Source organism: Macaca nemestrina, chromosome X (assembly GCF_043159975.1).
Source record: "Macaca nemestrina isolate mMacNem1 chromosome X, mMacNem.hap1, whole genome shotgun sequence".
Taxonomy (NCBI): domain Eukaryota; kingdom Metazoa; phylum Chordata; class Mammalia; order Primates; family Cercopithecidae; genus Macaca; species Macaca nemestrina.
Genome location: NC_092145.1, coordinates 119,210,011 through 119,225,646, shown reverse-complemented (window position 1 = coordinate 119,225,646; position 15,636 = coordinate 119,210,011). Strand labels below are relative to the sequence as shown.

The 15,636-nt window shown below is 48.3% G+C and overlaps 1 pseudogene; it reads right to left on the bottom strand.

Moving 5' to 3' along the window:
- Nucleotides 1-4,014: 4,014 nt before the first annotated feature.
- LOC112423498 (protein shisa-5 pseudogene) lies at nt 4,015-15,552 on the bottom strand (annotated as a pseudogene).
- Between the last annotated feature and the right edge of the window lie 84 nt (nt 15,553-15,636).

Here is a 15,636-nt window from a genome sequence, read left to right as displayed (position 1 = left end):
GTGGTTTCTCCTTAAAAGTTAAAAAATAATAATGATCTCAGGCCGGGTTCAGTGGCTCAGGCCTGTAATCCCAGCACTTTGGGAGGCTGAGGCAGGTAGATTTCTTGAGTCCAGGAGTTCCACACCAGCTTGGGCAACATGGCAAAACCCCATCTCTACCAAAAATACAAAAAAAAAAAAAATTAGCCATCTGTGGTGGCATGTGCCTGTGGTCCCAGCTACTTGGGAGAGTGGGGTGGAAGGATCGCTTGAGGCCAGGAGTTGGAGGCTGCAGTGAGCTGCGATCATGCCACTGCACTCTAGCCTGGAGTGACAGAGCGAGACCCTGTGTCAAAACAATAAAAATTAAAATTATGAAAATAATAATAATCATTATCATCTCCTGGCTTGCCCTTTAATCCATGCCAAGTAACGGCATGTACAAATTTCATCTACCCATTCAGTCAACGTTTATTGAGTACTTACTATGTTCCAGGTTCAGTCCCAGGTGCTAGTGATCTGAAAATTAATATAATACAGTTGCCTTTAAGTGTTCATAGTCTAGTGGGGACAGAGACTTTTTTTTTTTTTTAGATAGAGTCTCACTCTGTCACACAGGCTGGAGTGCAGTGGCACAATTTCGGCCCACTGCAACCTCCGTCTCCCAGGTTCAAGTCATTCTCCTGCCTCAGCCTTCCAAGTAGCTGGAACTACAGGCCCCCACCACCACACCTGGCTAATTTTTGTATTTTTAGTAGAAATGGGGTTTCACCATGTTGGCCAGGCTGGTCTCGAACTCCTGACCTCAGGTGATCCGCCTGACTTGGTCTCCCAAAGTTGTGGGATTGCAGGTGTGAGCCACTGCACCTGGCCGGGACAGAGACTTCCGAGCACATGCCTTCCGTGGAAGTGTGGTAAGGGATGGAAAGCAGGCTGTGGGAGTTCAAGACAGAGCACCTGCTCTGGCCAGGGAAGTGGGGAAGGCCACTCCTTGCTTGTCAGTTATAAACCAGTTGAAATCTTAGTGTTATTCTTGCTATATACAGGTTATAGTATATTCTATAAAAACATTTCCAGCTATTATTTTCATCATGATTACCACTGGTTCATTTTCTGCAAGATTCTTTTCCCAAATGCCAAAATGGCTAATCCCCAAACTGAGATCTTGTGAAATTTGTGGAGGATGCACCCCTAGAAGTGATCGTTTTTCAAAAATACAATGACAACTGTTAGTTCAACAAGTGATCTTTGCTGTGAAGCTCAGGTATCAAGGAAAGGTGTAGATAGGTCTTGTTGCATAACAGTTCTTGGTCCTAATATAGCAACGTTCATCTGAGAAGCTTAAAGGACTTGCCTCACATGACAAGCTGTCTCATTTTTGCACTGACTCTTTGAGGAAGGCAAGATAAGATTTATTATCCAGTGGCCTATATTCCAAGTAGAGAAGGATCCTCTCTACCCAGGTAACTAGAAAAGTGTGTCTAATGACACATTTGGGAGGAAGGAAGGGATCCAGCAGTAAGAAGGGGATTGAAACTTTGGTTTTAGGCTGCAGTTCTCCACCAAGAATTTTTTTAAGTGTAAGGCCTGATCTTGCTTATATATGACTGATTAAATTTTTGTCTTTCTTTTTGTTTGTTTGTTTGTTTGTTTTGAGTTGGAGTCTCACTCTGCAGCCCAGGCTGGAGTGCAGTGGTACGATATCCAGCAATGCAACCTCTGCCTCCTGGGTTCAAGCGATTCTCCTGCCTCAGCCTCCCCAGTAGCGGGCACTACAGGTGCATGCCACCACGGCCGGCTAATTTTGGTGTTTTTAGTTAGAGACAGGGGTTACAGGCGTGAGCCACCGTGCCCATACTAAATTTTTTTTTTTTTTTTTTGAGATGAAATTTTGCTCTTGTTGCCCAGGCTGGAGTGCAATGGTGCGATCTCAGTTCACTGCAACCTCTGCCTCCCAGGTTCAAGCAATTCTCCTTCCTCAGCCCCTCCAGTAGCTGGAATTACAGGCGCCTGCCACCATGTCCGGCTAATTTTTGTATTTTTAGTAGAGATGGGGTTTCACCATGTTGGTCAGGCTGGTCTCGAACTCTTGACCTCATATGATCCTCCTGCCTCGGCCTTCCAAAGTGCTGGAATTACAGGCATGAGCCACCATGCCTGGCCCTTAAATTTTCATTGCAATAAATACTTGAGCCTCAAAACCTGAGAAAGCATTTCAGCCCCATGTCTAATTAGGACCTTGTCTTACCGATTTTCCCTCCACGAGACAGCTCTGGTGAAACAGTAACAGAGGGACGGGGAACACCGAGGTATTCATGTCTGGGCCAGAGCTGCCATCCAGGGCCCCACACCACACCTTTGGTCCAGACAGCCCCTTGGCCCAGGTGTCCCTGCTGCCAGAACACACTGGATGGACTGGGGTATAGGAGTTGCATATTCCATGAAGCCGGTGTCAGGGGAAGCAGAAACTCTCACATTAGCCAGGTTATTCCTCTCCTCCGGGCCAATTTCCCTCCACAACCCAGGGGTTTCAGTCTCATATCACCTATCATGGTTTTGTTTTTGTTTTTTTTTTTTTTTGAGACGGAGTCTCGCTCTGTCGCCCAGGCTGGAGTGCAGTGGCCAGATCTCAGCTCACTGCAAGCTCCGCCTCCTGGATTTACGCCATTCTCCTGCCTCAGCCTCCCAAGTAGCTGGGACTATAGGCGCCCGCCACCTTGCCCAGCTAGTTTTTTGTATTTTTTTTTTAGTAGAGACGGGGTTTCACCATGTTAGCCAGGATGGTCTTGATCTCCTGACCTCGTGATCCACCTGTCTCAGCCTCCCAAAGTGCTGGGATTACAGGCTTGAGCCACCGCGCCCGGCCACCTATCATGTTTTAAAACAGAAGACACACCTGTAATCCCAGCACTTTGGGAGGCCAAGGCAGGTGGATCACCTGAGGTCAGGAGTTCGAGACCAGCTTGGCAATCAAGGCGGAACCCCATCTCTACTAAAAAAAAAAAAATTAGCCAGGCATGGTGGCACGTGCCTGTAATCCCAGCTACTAGGGGGACTGAGGCAGGAGGATCACCTGAACCTGGGAAGCAGAGGTTGCGGTGAGCCGAGATCGTGCCATAGCCCTCTCTCTAGCCTGGGCAACAGAGCCAGACTCTGTCTCCAAAAAAAAAAAAAAGAAACAAACAAACAAGAAAACCCAGAAAATAGGCAAAACGTTTGGCTAAAATCAAATGAAAACACTGCAGGGAAGAGGCTTGAGTGTGCTGGTGGACAGGCCGCCCTGCTCACCTGTGGGAAGGGCAGGGCCAGCAAGGGCAGGAGAGCTCCCCGTGGGCAGCTAGGCTGGGTGTGGATGTGGCCCTCCAGGTGGTCCCAGGGAGGATGCAGGGACAGGAACAGTCCAGGTAGACAGCTCTCAGGTGAGCAGGGCTCTGCCTGAGGTGTTCTGGCTTCAGGAGGCTGCCTGACCCCCAGTGGGCATGACACAGGCTCCAGGGAGCAATGGGACATCGGCCCAAAGGATCAAAGCCCAACTTGGTCAGATCCCAAGCTTTACCTGCATTATGTCTCTGGCTCTGCAAAGGGTACCCCCAACTCTGGGGACAAGCTATGGCCTCAAGTGGCAGCTGGCTATGCTGCTGAAATCAGGACACATCTGCAAAATACTCACAGAAAGCTGCACCATCCTAGTGTGACAGGCCGCACTCTGTCGCCCTAGGGTAAGCTGGAAAAGAACTCCAGATGTGCCCTGGAGAGTCCCCCACCTCTCAGGGGCCACCTCCCAGGGTGCCCCCACCACCCCATTCTTCAAGTTTGACTTGAGATTCTAGGAAGCATAATTTCAGGTGAGGAAGAGAACAAAGTCTGGTCCCAGCCCACTCTGGCAAGGATCACTCCCCACCTAGTAGACATCAGATGAAGCCACATATACAGACAGGACACATGCAGCACACACGGGGTGTAAGGAACCATGCCTGCACACCACTCACATACACATGACATGAACAAGTGGCAGCCAGAGAGGCCAGGGCACGCTCAGGGGGCCGCCTTCGAGGCATCCATGTAGGCCGGGTTGGAAGGAGGCTGGCTGGTGGGGTAGGGTGTGGCTGTTCCTCTAGCCAGGGTCTCGAGGTAGGCCGGCAGGCCCGTGGGCTGGGCCAGGTAAGGTGATGGGTACTGCATTGGGTAGGGTGCTGCTGGCATTCCTGGCTGGGGGAGGGGGGCATGGGGTGGTAGCCCTGGTAGTCCAGGGTAGCTAGGTGGCACACTTGGAGGCTGAAGGTAAGGGGCATGCACCACAGTGGGGGACATGGTGGTGGTCACAACTGGACGCGGTCAGCGGCACATCTTGTAGAGGGAGCAGCAAGAGCAGGTGAAGCAGATGATGATAGTGACGACAGAAAGCACAAAGACGGTCAGGCCGATGGCCACGTTAGCCTCTGACTTCACCCAGGGGCTTCCTGTACCCCTAGACTTCCCCTCTTTCCATCATGGGCCACTCAGTTTCAATTTCCTCTTCTTTCAGAGAAAAGGAAAGCAAATCTCCCGATGACGTCAGTCACAGGAAGGACCGCTTCACGAACTTTCAAGTCCACGATGGCATCTTCCTCCTTAGAATAGCTACTGTGCTTTTGGTACTATTCATTCATTTGCTCCACATTTACAAAGACGAATATAATGCAGGCCCCACCGTAGAGGAGCTCACAGTCTAGATGGCCGGCAATACATATTGCCTCATGTTGTGTCATAATATTTTGTGCGTGTGTCTTGTCTCTCCAATTCCATGACAGTAGAGGCCATGTCCTAAACTTTTTTGTCTTCCCCAGAGCCCTTACTTACTTACTTAGCATGGTGTTCAATAAATATCCTTTTTTTTTTTTTTTTTTTTTTTAGATGGAGTCTTACTCTGTCACCCAGGCTGGAGTGCAGCGACGCGATCTTGGCTCACTGCTATCTCTACCTCCCGGGTTCAAGCGATTCCCCTGTTTTATCCTCCCGAGTACCTGGGATTACAGGTGCATGCCACCACACCCAGCTAATATTTTTTGTAGTTTTAGTAGAGACGGGGTTTCACCATGTCGGCCAGGCTGGTCTTGAACTCCTGACATCAGGTGATCCACCCGCTTCAGCCTCCCAAAGTGCTGGGATTACAGACGTGAACCACCGCACTCGTCCAATAAACATCTCTTGAATGAGTAAAATAATTTGATTTGATTTGGTACTTTCCTCCTCTGTGGTTTACTTCTGCCACCTAGATAAAATAATGTATCACACATATGTAGAAATGTATTTTATTTATTTATTTTATTATTTTTTTTTATAGAGATGAGGTCTCGCTTTGTTGCCCAGACTGGTCTCGAACTCCCAGGCTCAAGTGATCCTCCCACCTCAGCCTCCCAAAGTGCTGCGATTATAGGTGTGAGCCACCGCACCCAGCCTAGAAACTTGTAAGTGAGGAAATTGAGGCACAGAATGGTGAAGTAACTTGTTCCAGGCTGCAAGTGACTCATAGTTACTTCATCCAAAATATGTGCTGGACAACTTTGGAACCAAAGACAGCTATATATCCTTGGTGCCAGTATTTAGATGTCTCTTAGATTCTGAGATGCAAATTGTGCCTTCATATACACACATACAGACTTTATCAAAATCATGAGTACGTTTGAAGTCAGACTTTGGTTTATGCAGAATGATTAATATTTCTTCTTATATTCAATATCAAGTTGTGTGAAAGGTAACACATGATAGGTTCAAAAATATTCCAGAGAGGAAAGAGTGGGCGGCAGTTGGTGAGCTGCAACATTTTTCCTTTCACAGAACAATTCTTGTAGAAGAAACAGCACTGCTGACTTTTTCTATTTTCAGCACAAAGTAACACTTAACTGATTAATATTCAAGTGAAAGTGTATAGCCACACACCTCATTTAATCGACAAGTACTGCAAAGCAACAAGCTAATACCCAGCAGGGGATGCAAATGGGTGGTCTGCCGGCAAAACTGAACTCACAGAAAAGGTTTTGAGAGTTCTCAATTTAATTTTGAATACATATGAAATGATATTTAAAATATTCTTTTTTTTTTTTTTTTTTTTTTTTGAGATGGAGTTTTGCTTTTTCACCCAGGCTGGAGCGCAGTGGTGAAAACTTGGCTCACTGCAACCTCTGCCCCCACCCTGGGGTTCAAGCAATTATCCTACCTCAGTCTCCTGAGTAGCTGGGATTACAGGCATGCACCACCACACGTGGTTAATTTTTGTATTTTTAGTAGAGACGAGGTTTCACCATGTTGGCCAGGCTGGTCTTGAACTCCTGACCTCAGGTGATTCACCCACCTTGGCCTCCCAGAGTGTTGGGATTACAGGCGTGAGCCACTGCACCCGGCCGATATTTATATTTCTATAAGGCAAGAAAAATACAGGAAAACCAAACACTCATGTACCCATCAACCCGGCCTGAAAAACAGAACAGTACCAGTAGCCCTGAAGCCTTCTAGACACAAACAGTGCACTGAAATAATCAGAATTAGCTGCCAACAGTTACAAACTGGGACATTTTACACAAAAATCTGGATTTCCAGCCTCTCTTGAAAAAGCTGGCATCACTGTGCCTATATTCCCATAGGGAAATAATGGGCTGGCCCTTCATGGGGCACCCATGCCGATCACCCCATCCCACCCTCATCTGTTCTCTGCTGCCTCCTCCACCCACATGACCTGTCTAGCCCTGGAGGCATCTGCGTTGGTAACCCCTGCCATGGGTTTCCTTTCTGGGTTGGCTCCTTCTCCCTTGATGCTGTTCAAGCTCTCCCTTTCTCTAGTTCTCCTGCCTGTGTTTTGGGGCATCTCCTTTCTTGATGGAGCAGGACCTTTAAGAGGCCAGGCAAGGTGGCTCATGCCTATAATCCCAGCATTTTGAAGGGCTGAGATTGGAGGATCGCTTGAGCCCAGGAGTTCAAGACCAGCCTAAGCAACACAGTGAGACCCTGTTTCTACAAAAAAAAAAAATTTAAAACCTAGCCAGTCATAGTGGTACACCTCTGTGGTCCTAGCTACTGAAGAGACTGAGGCAGGAGAATCACTTGAGTCCAGGAGTTCCAGGCTGCAATGAACTATGATCATGCCACTGCAACTCCAGTATGGGTGACAGAGTGAGACCCTGTCTCTCAAAAAAAAAAAAAAAACAAAAAAAAAACAAACCACGGAGATTCCATGGAGTGTGCAGACCAGGAGAAATGGTCAGCCCTCAGTGGATGTGTAGCTATGGAGGAAACTGACCTGTGGACCAGGCACAGTGGCTCATGCCTGTGATCTCAGCACTTTGGGAGGCCAAGGTGGGAGGATCACTAGGGTCCAGGAGTTTGAGATCTGCCTGGCCAACATGGTGAAACCCAGTCTCTACCAAGAATACAAAAATTAGCTGGGCGTGGTGGTGCAGGCCTGTAATCCCAGCTACTCAGGAGGCTGAGGCAGGAGAATTGCTTGAACCCGGCAGGCAGAGGTTGCAGTGAGCCAAGATCGCACCACTGCACTCCAGCCTGGGTGACAGAGTGAGACTGTCTAAAAAAAAAAAAAAAAAAAAAAAAACCGACCTGTGTCTGATTACATATCATACAAAACAGGCAAAGATGGATATACAATAAGGGTTATGGGAGCGCAGAGCAGGAAAGACTGTATTAGTCAAGGTCTTCCAGAGAAACAGAACCAATAGGATGCACGGGTATGTGTATATTGGGGGGGGGGGGGAGAGAGAGTATGTTTGTATTTAAGGAATCGGCTTACATGACAGTGGGGTTAGCAAGTCCAAAATCTTTTTTTTTTTTTTGAGATGGAGTCTCGCTTTGCCGCCCAGGCTGGAGTGCAGTGGCCGGATCTCAGCTCACTGCAAGCTCCGCCTCCCGGGTTCCCGCCATTCTCCTGCCTCAGCCTCCCCAGTAGCTGGGACTACAGGCGCCCGCCACCTCGCCCGGCTAGTTTTTTGTATTTTTTAGTAGAGACAGGGTTTCACCATGTTAGCCAGGATGGTCTCGATCTCCCGACCTCGTGATCCGCCCGTCTCGGCCTCCCAAAGTGCTGGGATTACAGGCTTGAGCCACCGCGCCCGGCCAATCCAAAATCTTTAGGACAAGCTGGCTGACAGGCTGGAGACCCAAGGAAAAGTTGATGTTGTAGTCTTGAGTCTGAAGGGAGTCTGGAGGCAGAATTCCCTCTTCCTAGAGAGACCTCAGTGTTTTAAAGTCATCAACTGACTGGATGAGGACTGCCTGCAATATGGAGGCTAACCCACTTTATTCAGTCTACTGATTCAAATATCAGTCTCATCTAAAAAATACCTTTACACAGCTGGGCACGATGGCTTACGCCCATAATCCCAGCACTTTGGGAGGTTGAGACGGGTGGATCACCTGAGGTCAGGAGTTTGAGACCAGCCTGGCCAACATGGTGAAACCCCGTCTCTACTAAAAATAAAAAAAATTAGCCGGTGTGGTGGTGCACACTTGTAATCCCAGCTACTCGGGAGGCTGAGGCAGAAGAATCACTTCTACCCGGGAGGTGGAGGTTGCAGTGAGCCAAGATTGCACCACTGCACTCCAGCCTGGGCGACAGACCGAGACTCCGTCTCAAAAAATAAAAAATAATGAATAATAAATAATACCTTTACAGTGACATCTAGACTGATATTTGGCCAAATATCTGGGTACCATGGCCTAGCCAAGTTGACACATTAAAATTAACCGTCATTGGCTGAGTGTGTACGCAGGGATTAGAAGGTGGAAGCACAGGTGCCGGGAGGGACGTGGTGAACAAAGGTGCAGAGGTGGAGAGATGTTGAGCACGCTCAAAGAATCGTGAGAAGTCCAGTGGAGGAGCAAAAAGTGCAGCCTTGGGGTGGGGTGGCAGAAGGGGGCAAAGTGCACAAGAGGGGTGGGGAACCGTGGAGGACAGGAGCCATCCTGACTGGATGGGTGCTAGGTCCGCAATGACCTTGAATGCCATGGGAGGTGTCAGAGGTTTTCGAGCAGGAAAATGGCACAATAGGACTGTGTTCAAGAAGAAAACTCTGGTAGACACACAAAGGGTGAGGTTGCGGGGAGAGATTGGAAAGTTCTACAGGACAAATGATCCATTTTGTTTGTTTGTTTGTTTGTTTGTTTTTTGAGAGGGAATTTCGCTCTTGTTGCCCAGGCTGGAGTGCAGTGGTGTGATCTCGGCTCACTGCAACCTCTGCCCCCCAGGTCCAAGCGATTCTCCTGCCTCAGGCTCCCGAGTAGCTGGGATTACAGGCGCCCGTCAACATGCCCAGCTAATTTTTTTTTTTTTTTTTTTTGGGTGTGTGTGTTTTTAGTAGAGATGGGGTTTCGCCATGTTGGCCAGGCTGGTCTTGAACTCCTGACCTCAGGTGAGCTGCCCGCCTCAGTCTCCCAAAGTGTTAGGATTACAGGCGTGAACCACCACGCCTGGCCTTTTTTTTTTTTTTTTTTTTTGAGACATGGTCTCACCCTGTGTCTGATCACGCCTCACTGCAGTGTTGCACTCCCAAGCTCAAGCAGTCCTCCCACCTTAGCTTCCTGAGTAGCTGGGACTACAGATGCATGCCACTACACCTGGCTAATTTTTCATTTTTTGTAGAGATGGCAGCTTGCTATGTTGCCCACGCTGGTCTCAAACTTCTAGATTCAATGGATCCTCCCACCTTGGCCTCCCAAAGCTGCGATTACAGGCGTGAGCCACCATGACTGGCCCAGTTTTTCTTTTTCTTTCTTTCTCTTTCTTTCTTTCTTTCTTTCTTTCTTTCTTTCTTTCTTTCTTTCTTTCTTTCTTTCTTTCTTTCTTCTTTCTTTCTTTCTTTCTTTCTTTCTTTCTTTTTTGTTTTTTAAAAAATTTTTCTTTATTTAAGAGATGGGGTCTCGATCTGCTGTCCAGGCTGGACTATAGTGCACTTATAGCTCTCTGCATCCTCAAACTCCTGAGCTAAGTCATCCTCCAGCCTCAGCCTCCCAAGTAGCTAGGACTATAGGCATGAGCCACTGTGCTCAGTTTGTATTTCTTTTTTCTTTTCTTTTCTTTTTTTTTTTTTTGAGGCAGATTCTTGCTCTGTCGCCCAGGCTGGAGTACAATGGCACAATCTTGGCTCACTGCAACCTCCGCCTCCCGGGTTCAAGCGATTCTCCTGCCTCAGCCTCCTGAGTAGCTGGGATTACAGGAGCCCACCACCACACCCAGCTAATTTTTGTATTTTTAGTAGAGATGGGGGTTTCACCGTGTTGGCCAGGCTGGTCTAGAACTCCTGACCTTATGATCCACCCAGCTCGGCCTCCCAAAGTGCTGGGATTACAGGCATGAGCCACCTTGCCCGGCCAATCAGTTTGTATTTCTTGAGAGGACACTGAGTTGGACAGTTATAGCAAGATGTCTTTGGGCCAGGTGCGGTGGCTCATGCCTGTAATCCCAGCACTTTGGGAGGCCAAGGCGGGTGGATCAGGAGGTCAGGAGATCGAGACCATCCTGGCTAACACAGTGAAACCCCGTCTCTACTAAAAAATACAAAAAATTAGCTGGGTGTGGTAGCATGTGCCTGTAGACCCAGCTACTCGAGAGGCCGAGGCAGGAGAATCGCTTGAACCTGGGAGGCGGAGGTTGCAGTGAGCCGAGATTGCGCCACTGCACTCCAGCCTGGGCAACAGAGTGAGACTCCGTCTCAAAAAAAAAAAAAAAAAAAAGATGTCTTTAAAGGGCTGAGTGTGGTGGCCCATGCCTGTAATCCTAGCACTTTAGGAGGCTGAGGCTGGAGGATCACTTTAGCTCAGGAGTTTGAGGCTGCAGAGAGCTATAAGTGCACTACAGTCCAGCCTGGACAGCAGATGGAGATCCTGTCTCTTTTTTTTTTTTTTTTTTTGAGACGGAGTCTCGCTCTGTCGCCCAGGCTGGAGTGCAGTGGCCGGATCTCAGCTCACTGCAAGCTCCGCCTCCCGGGTTTACGCCATTCTCCTGCCTCAGCCTCCCGAGTAGCTGGGACTACAGGCGCCCGCCACCTCGCCCAGCTAGTTTTTTGTACTATTTAGTAGAGACGGGGTTTCACCGTGTTCGCCAGGATGGTCTCGATCTCTTGACCTCGTGATCCGCCCGTCTCGGCCTCCCAAAGTGCTGGGATTACAGGCTTGAGCCACCGCGCCCAGCCCCCGATCCTGTCTCTTAAAAAAAAAAAAATTAAATAAATCAAAGTTAAAACCTTGAAAAAGTTTTAAAAGCTTTAAAAATGATTAAATCTAGGCTAGGCGCAGTGGCTCACGCCTATAATCCTAGCACTTTGGGAGGCTGAGGCAGGTGGATCACCTGAGGTCGGGAGTTCGAGACCAGCCTGACCAACATGGAGAAATCCCGTCTCTACAAAAAATACAAAATTAGCCGGGTGTGGGATTACATGCCTGTAATCCCAGCTAGTCGGGAGGCTGAGACAGGAGAATTGCTTGAACCTGGGAGGCAGAGGTTGCAGTGAGCCGAGATCGTGCCATTGCATTCCAGCCTGGGCAACAAGAGCGAAACTCCATCTCAAAAAAAAAAAAAGATTAAATCTAATAGACATCAAGAAAGGTCTGTAGCACAATAACAGCAATAATCTGTAAGTAGGAAGGTGTAGGGGAGAGTAAATTGGTTTGAAGTAAATATATAATTCCAACACAGGACTGCTATGCAGCCCGCAGCCCTATCTGTGAGGTATGGCTAGGCTTTAAGTTCTGCATGGCCTGAGAGAGTGACTGCTAAAAATGCTCCTACTGCCTAAGAGGCAGCTTGGCCTCCTGAGGGCACATGACCCAACCCCCTTCACTGTACTTCCAAGACTTCAGTCTTCGGTCACTTTGCATAAACAAAGGCAGAAGTGCACTGAGCTTTGCTGTTTGAAAATATTTTTAGCAATTTTAGTGGTAGAAAAGATGCCCTTTGATACAATTTTGTTTTTGATCTTGTCTTCTTTGTGGAAAGTAAGCAGATTCCATGCTGGATCTGCTGTTTGGGAGTATAATAATTGCCTAAGGCCAGGTGTGGTGGCTCATGCCTGTAATCCCAGCACTTTGGGAGGCCGAGGCGGGCAGATCACCTGAGATCGGGAGTTCCAGACCAGCCTGACCAACATGGAGGGAAACCCCATCTCTACTAGAAATACAAAATTAGCCGGGCCTGGTGGCACATGCCTGTAATCCCAGCTACTCGGGAGGCTGAGGCAGGAGAATTGCTTGAACCCAGGAGGCGGAGATTGTGGTGAGCCGAGATCGCGCCATGGCACTCCAGCCTGGGTGACAGAGCAAGACTTCATCTCAAAAAAAAAAAAAACAAAACCACCAAACCAGAGAGAGTAAGTAGGGAACTGCATTTACCTCCACACATATAATTATCCTTCTTATTATAGTGAAGGTCCATGTCTTTGAACTTTATTCCAAATCCACCCTAAAAAAAAGTATGGATCAGCTGGACCCAGGAGGCCCTTCCCCTGGACCTTGCAGAAAAATGACTGGCAATCATGAAATTCACTAAAGGCTTTAGGGTACCTATCTCTTGGAATCCTTTCTACAACTCCTTTTCTTCTAGCTTCGGAATAGTCTAATTATCTTTGTCCCAGGTTTGAGGTTACTTGGGCACATTATTTATGTGCATCGCGATAATGTGATTTCAGTCTACCTCAGTCTCCATTCTGCATAGAGAGGTGTGGCAAACTTCCTGTCCTTTGTGGGCTCACACACAGCTGCAGTACCACACGGAATTACAATAGAGGTTTGAACAGTGGAGACGGTGGGAGTCCAGTGCCCAGAGCAACTTACTCTACTAGGGGAGTTGAAAGGATGGGAGCTAGACACGTGTATGTGGATCCAGAGCCACTCGGTACCAAGCTCTTACTTCCTGCAAAGCACTAAAATAAATAAATAAATAAATAAACAAACACTACCTCTCCTCCCCACCCCCCGTTTTTTTTTTTTTCTTGAGACGGGTTTCACTCTGTCGCCCAGGCTGGCGTGCAGTGGCGCAATCTCAGCTCACTGCAAACTCCACCTCCTGGGCTCAAGCCATTCTCCCACCTCAGCCTCCGGAGTAGCTGGGATTACAGGCGCGCGCCACCACGCCGGAACTCGTGGACTCAAGTGATCCCGCGTGCCTAGGCCTCCCAAAGTGCTGGGATTACAGGCATTATCCACCACGCCCTGCCTCGCAAAGCACTTTCAATTCATGCACAAGTCCTTGAATCACAAACACTCTTGGAGGCAGAGACTACTTGTATTCCAACTTTATAGATAAGGAAGCCGGGGCACTGTCAACACGGTTGCCTGGTGCCTGTAAGCAGGGAGCTGAACTGCTAGTTAGAGGAGTTGCAATTCCTAGGCTCTGGTTCACTGCGCTACCTCCAGGAATGGGGGTGGAAGTGGGGCGGCGGGAGAAGGGGCGGTGTTGCAGGAAGTTCATTTGCTTCAATATGGGCACTTAAAATGCCTGGAAACATTAAGAAAGGGAGCGTGCAAAAAAAAATTTTCCTGGTTTCAGCCATTTCTAACCCTTTTTAGGTCACTTCAAATAAAATTTGCAAATAAGTGCCATGTGGAGAAAATATGCAAATGTTGCTTAATGGAAAAGTCATTCGGAGTGCTGTGAAAGTTGGCTCATTTATTTAGCTGCCTCAAGTGTGCACATCATTCTTTTTCAGAGTGAATGTGTTTGAAGACAAAGCTTTGTATGTTTTCCCGCTTCCTCTCCAATTGGATATTTCAATTATAACATATTGATTAACAAAATACCCTGTTGGTTTGAACTGAGTATGCCTATGAGCAGGGGTTAATTGAAAATAGGGAACTGCTGTATATTTTAATTCTTTTAGGTACTCCCATGGCGGTACCCTGTACTCGGCTCTACTCAAAAGTAAAACAAAGCCCAGAACCAGGGTAGTCAGTGCATCCCATTGTTGCTATATGCATTTTGAAGAGCTATCGGAACTCACAGTTTTTGAACCTGACTCATGTTTACCCTGGTTCATAGGAAAACGAAACTGAAACAAAACCGAGGTCCTTCACCAATACTCCATGAGAATCCACGAATCTCAGGGCAGGAAGGGACCCTAATATCATTAAACCTAGTGACTCTCCAAAGGGCATTGTAGAAATCTGTGTATTTCTGGTCGTCACAATGACTGGCGAGGGCTACTGGCATTTAGTGGGCAGGAGCTAGGCATGCTAGGATGTTCTGTGATGCTGGTCATTCCCATAGAGCGAAGAATTGAACCACTGGACACTGATGTCGGTGAAAAGCTAGTTCATTATCATCTAAGCCTAGAACTAACACTGTTTTACATATGAACACAAAGTATCTTTGCCCAGTTTCCATATATTCTGAATTTTCCACAAATGCAACTACTATTTCAACGGAAGGAAGACTGTTACTGTTTTATTTAAACATTATTAATAGTTCAACATTGTGGAAAATGAGGTTCCTAGTAGCAATGCTGTACATGGAACTCGAGTTGTGAAATCAAAACACCTTTCCAGTTCGCATTTGTGGCTCTACTGGGCAGGTATCTTCCTACCAGTTAGCGTAGCTGTGCAGCGGCATTAACATATTATAATACGTTGTTTTATTATAATCATTTTGCTTCCGTTTGTTAATAGGTCATTTTTTTGAAATTGTGTTTGTAGGTTTACATAGTATTACCTATGATTTGTTATTTCAGTATAGGTAAAAGGGGCGTTAGAAAATACTAGTTATGAAAAGGAGTTGGGTCTTTCACAGGGTTATGGAATGTAGCAGACTCCTTTTATAGATGAGGAAATTGAGACCCAAAGCCGTTAAACCACTTGCCCCCGACAGTGTGATATTCTCTCCCTATCTCGTTCGAATTTCCATTTCGATTTTAAAAATTGGGGAGAGAAGTTTTGTGTATGGTAAATTATGTGATGAGCACGAACTATTTGAATCTTGGCAGCAGAAGACCCTTTGGAGGGTGATGGAAACAACTGCGTTTTATTTAATTCCGTCGGGCTGAGGGTCAGAAGGGAGAGGGGAAAGCGGTCGTAAGAAACCACGGATGTGCGTGTGCCGGCTCAAAGCCGGGAATCCACTAGTAAACACATCTTCTTGTATTTAAGGGCCTGTGGCACCGAAGCCGGGACTTGGGGTGGCCTGCCTGGGAGGGGGCCACGGGAAGAGGTTCCTCCGACGGCAGAAACCTGGTTCCTCCCGTTCCTCATACACCGCAGCGGCCTGAGGGTCACCCCGAGCCCAGGCCGGTAACCCCGCTGCAGCCCCTCCTGCAAGCCCAGGTTGCACCGACCACAAACATTCCCGACACCCTTGGGCCCTAGAAGAGCCGTTCGCCACCCGCAGGCTCCCCGCAACGCCGGTGTTCACCTGCCCTAAGCAGCTGGGTGCCCAGCGAGAAGCAGCTAGGGGCAAATGTAGCCCGCATTCCTGCGGAGGGCAGGGGTCCCGGGAGGGCGCGCCAGCGGCGGCTCTGGATCAGCGCGTGACTGTCTCATTGTTCCCTCACCGCGGGGGGTGGGGGCGCGCGCGCACACGTCGGGGGGTTGGCCGGGAGGGGCCATTGTGTGTTTCTAGGCGGGGCCCCCGCTGCCTAGGCAACAGCGCAGGGAGGTGTCCGGCCACCAGCGCGCCGCCGGCTCCCCTCC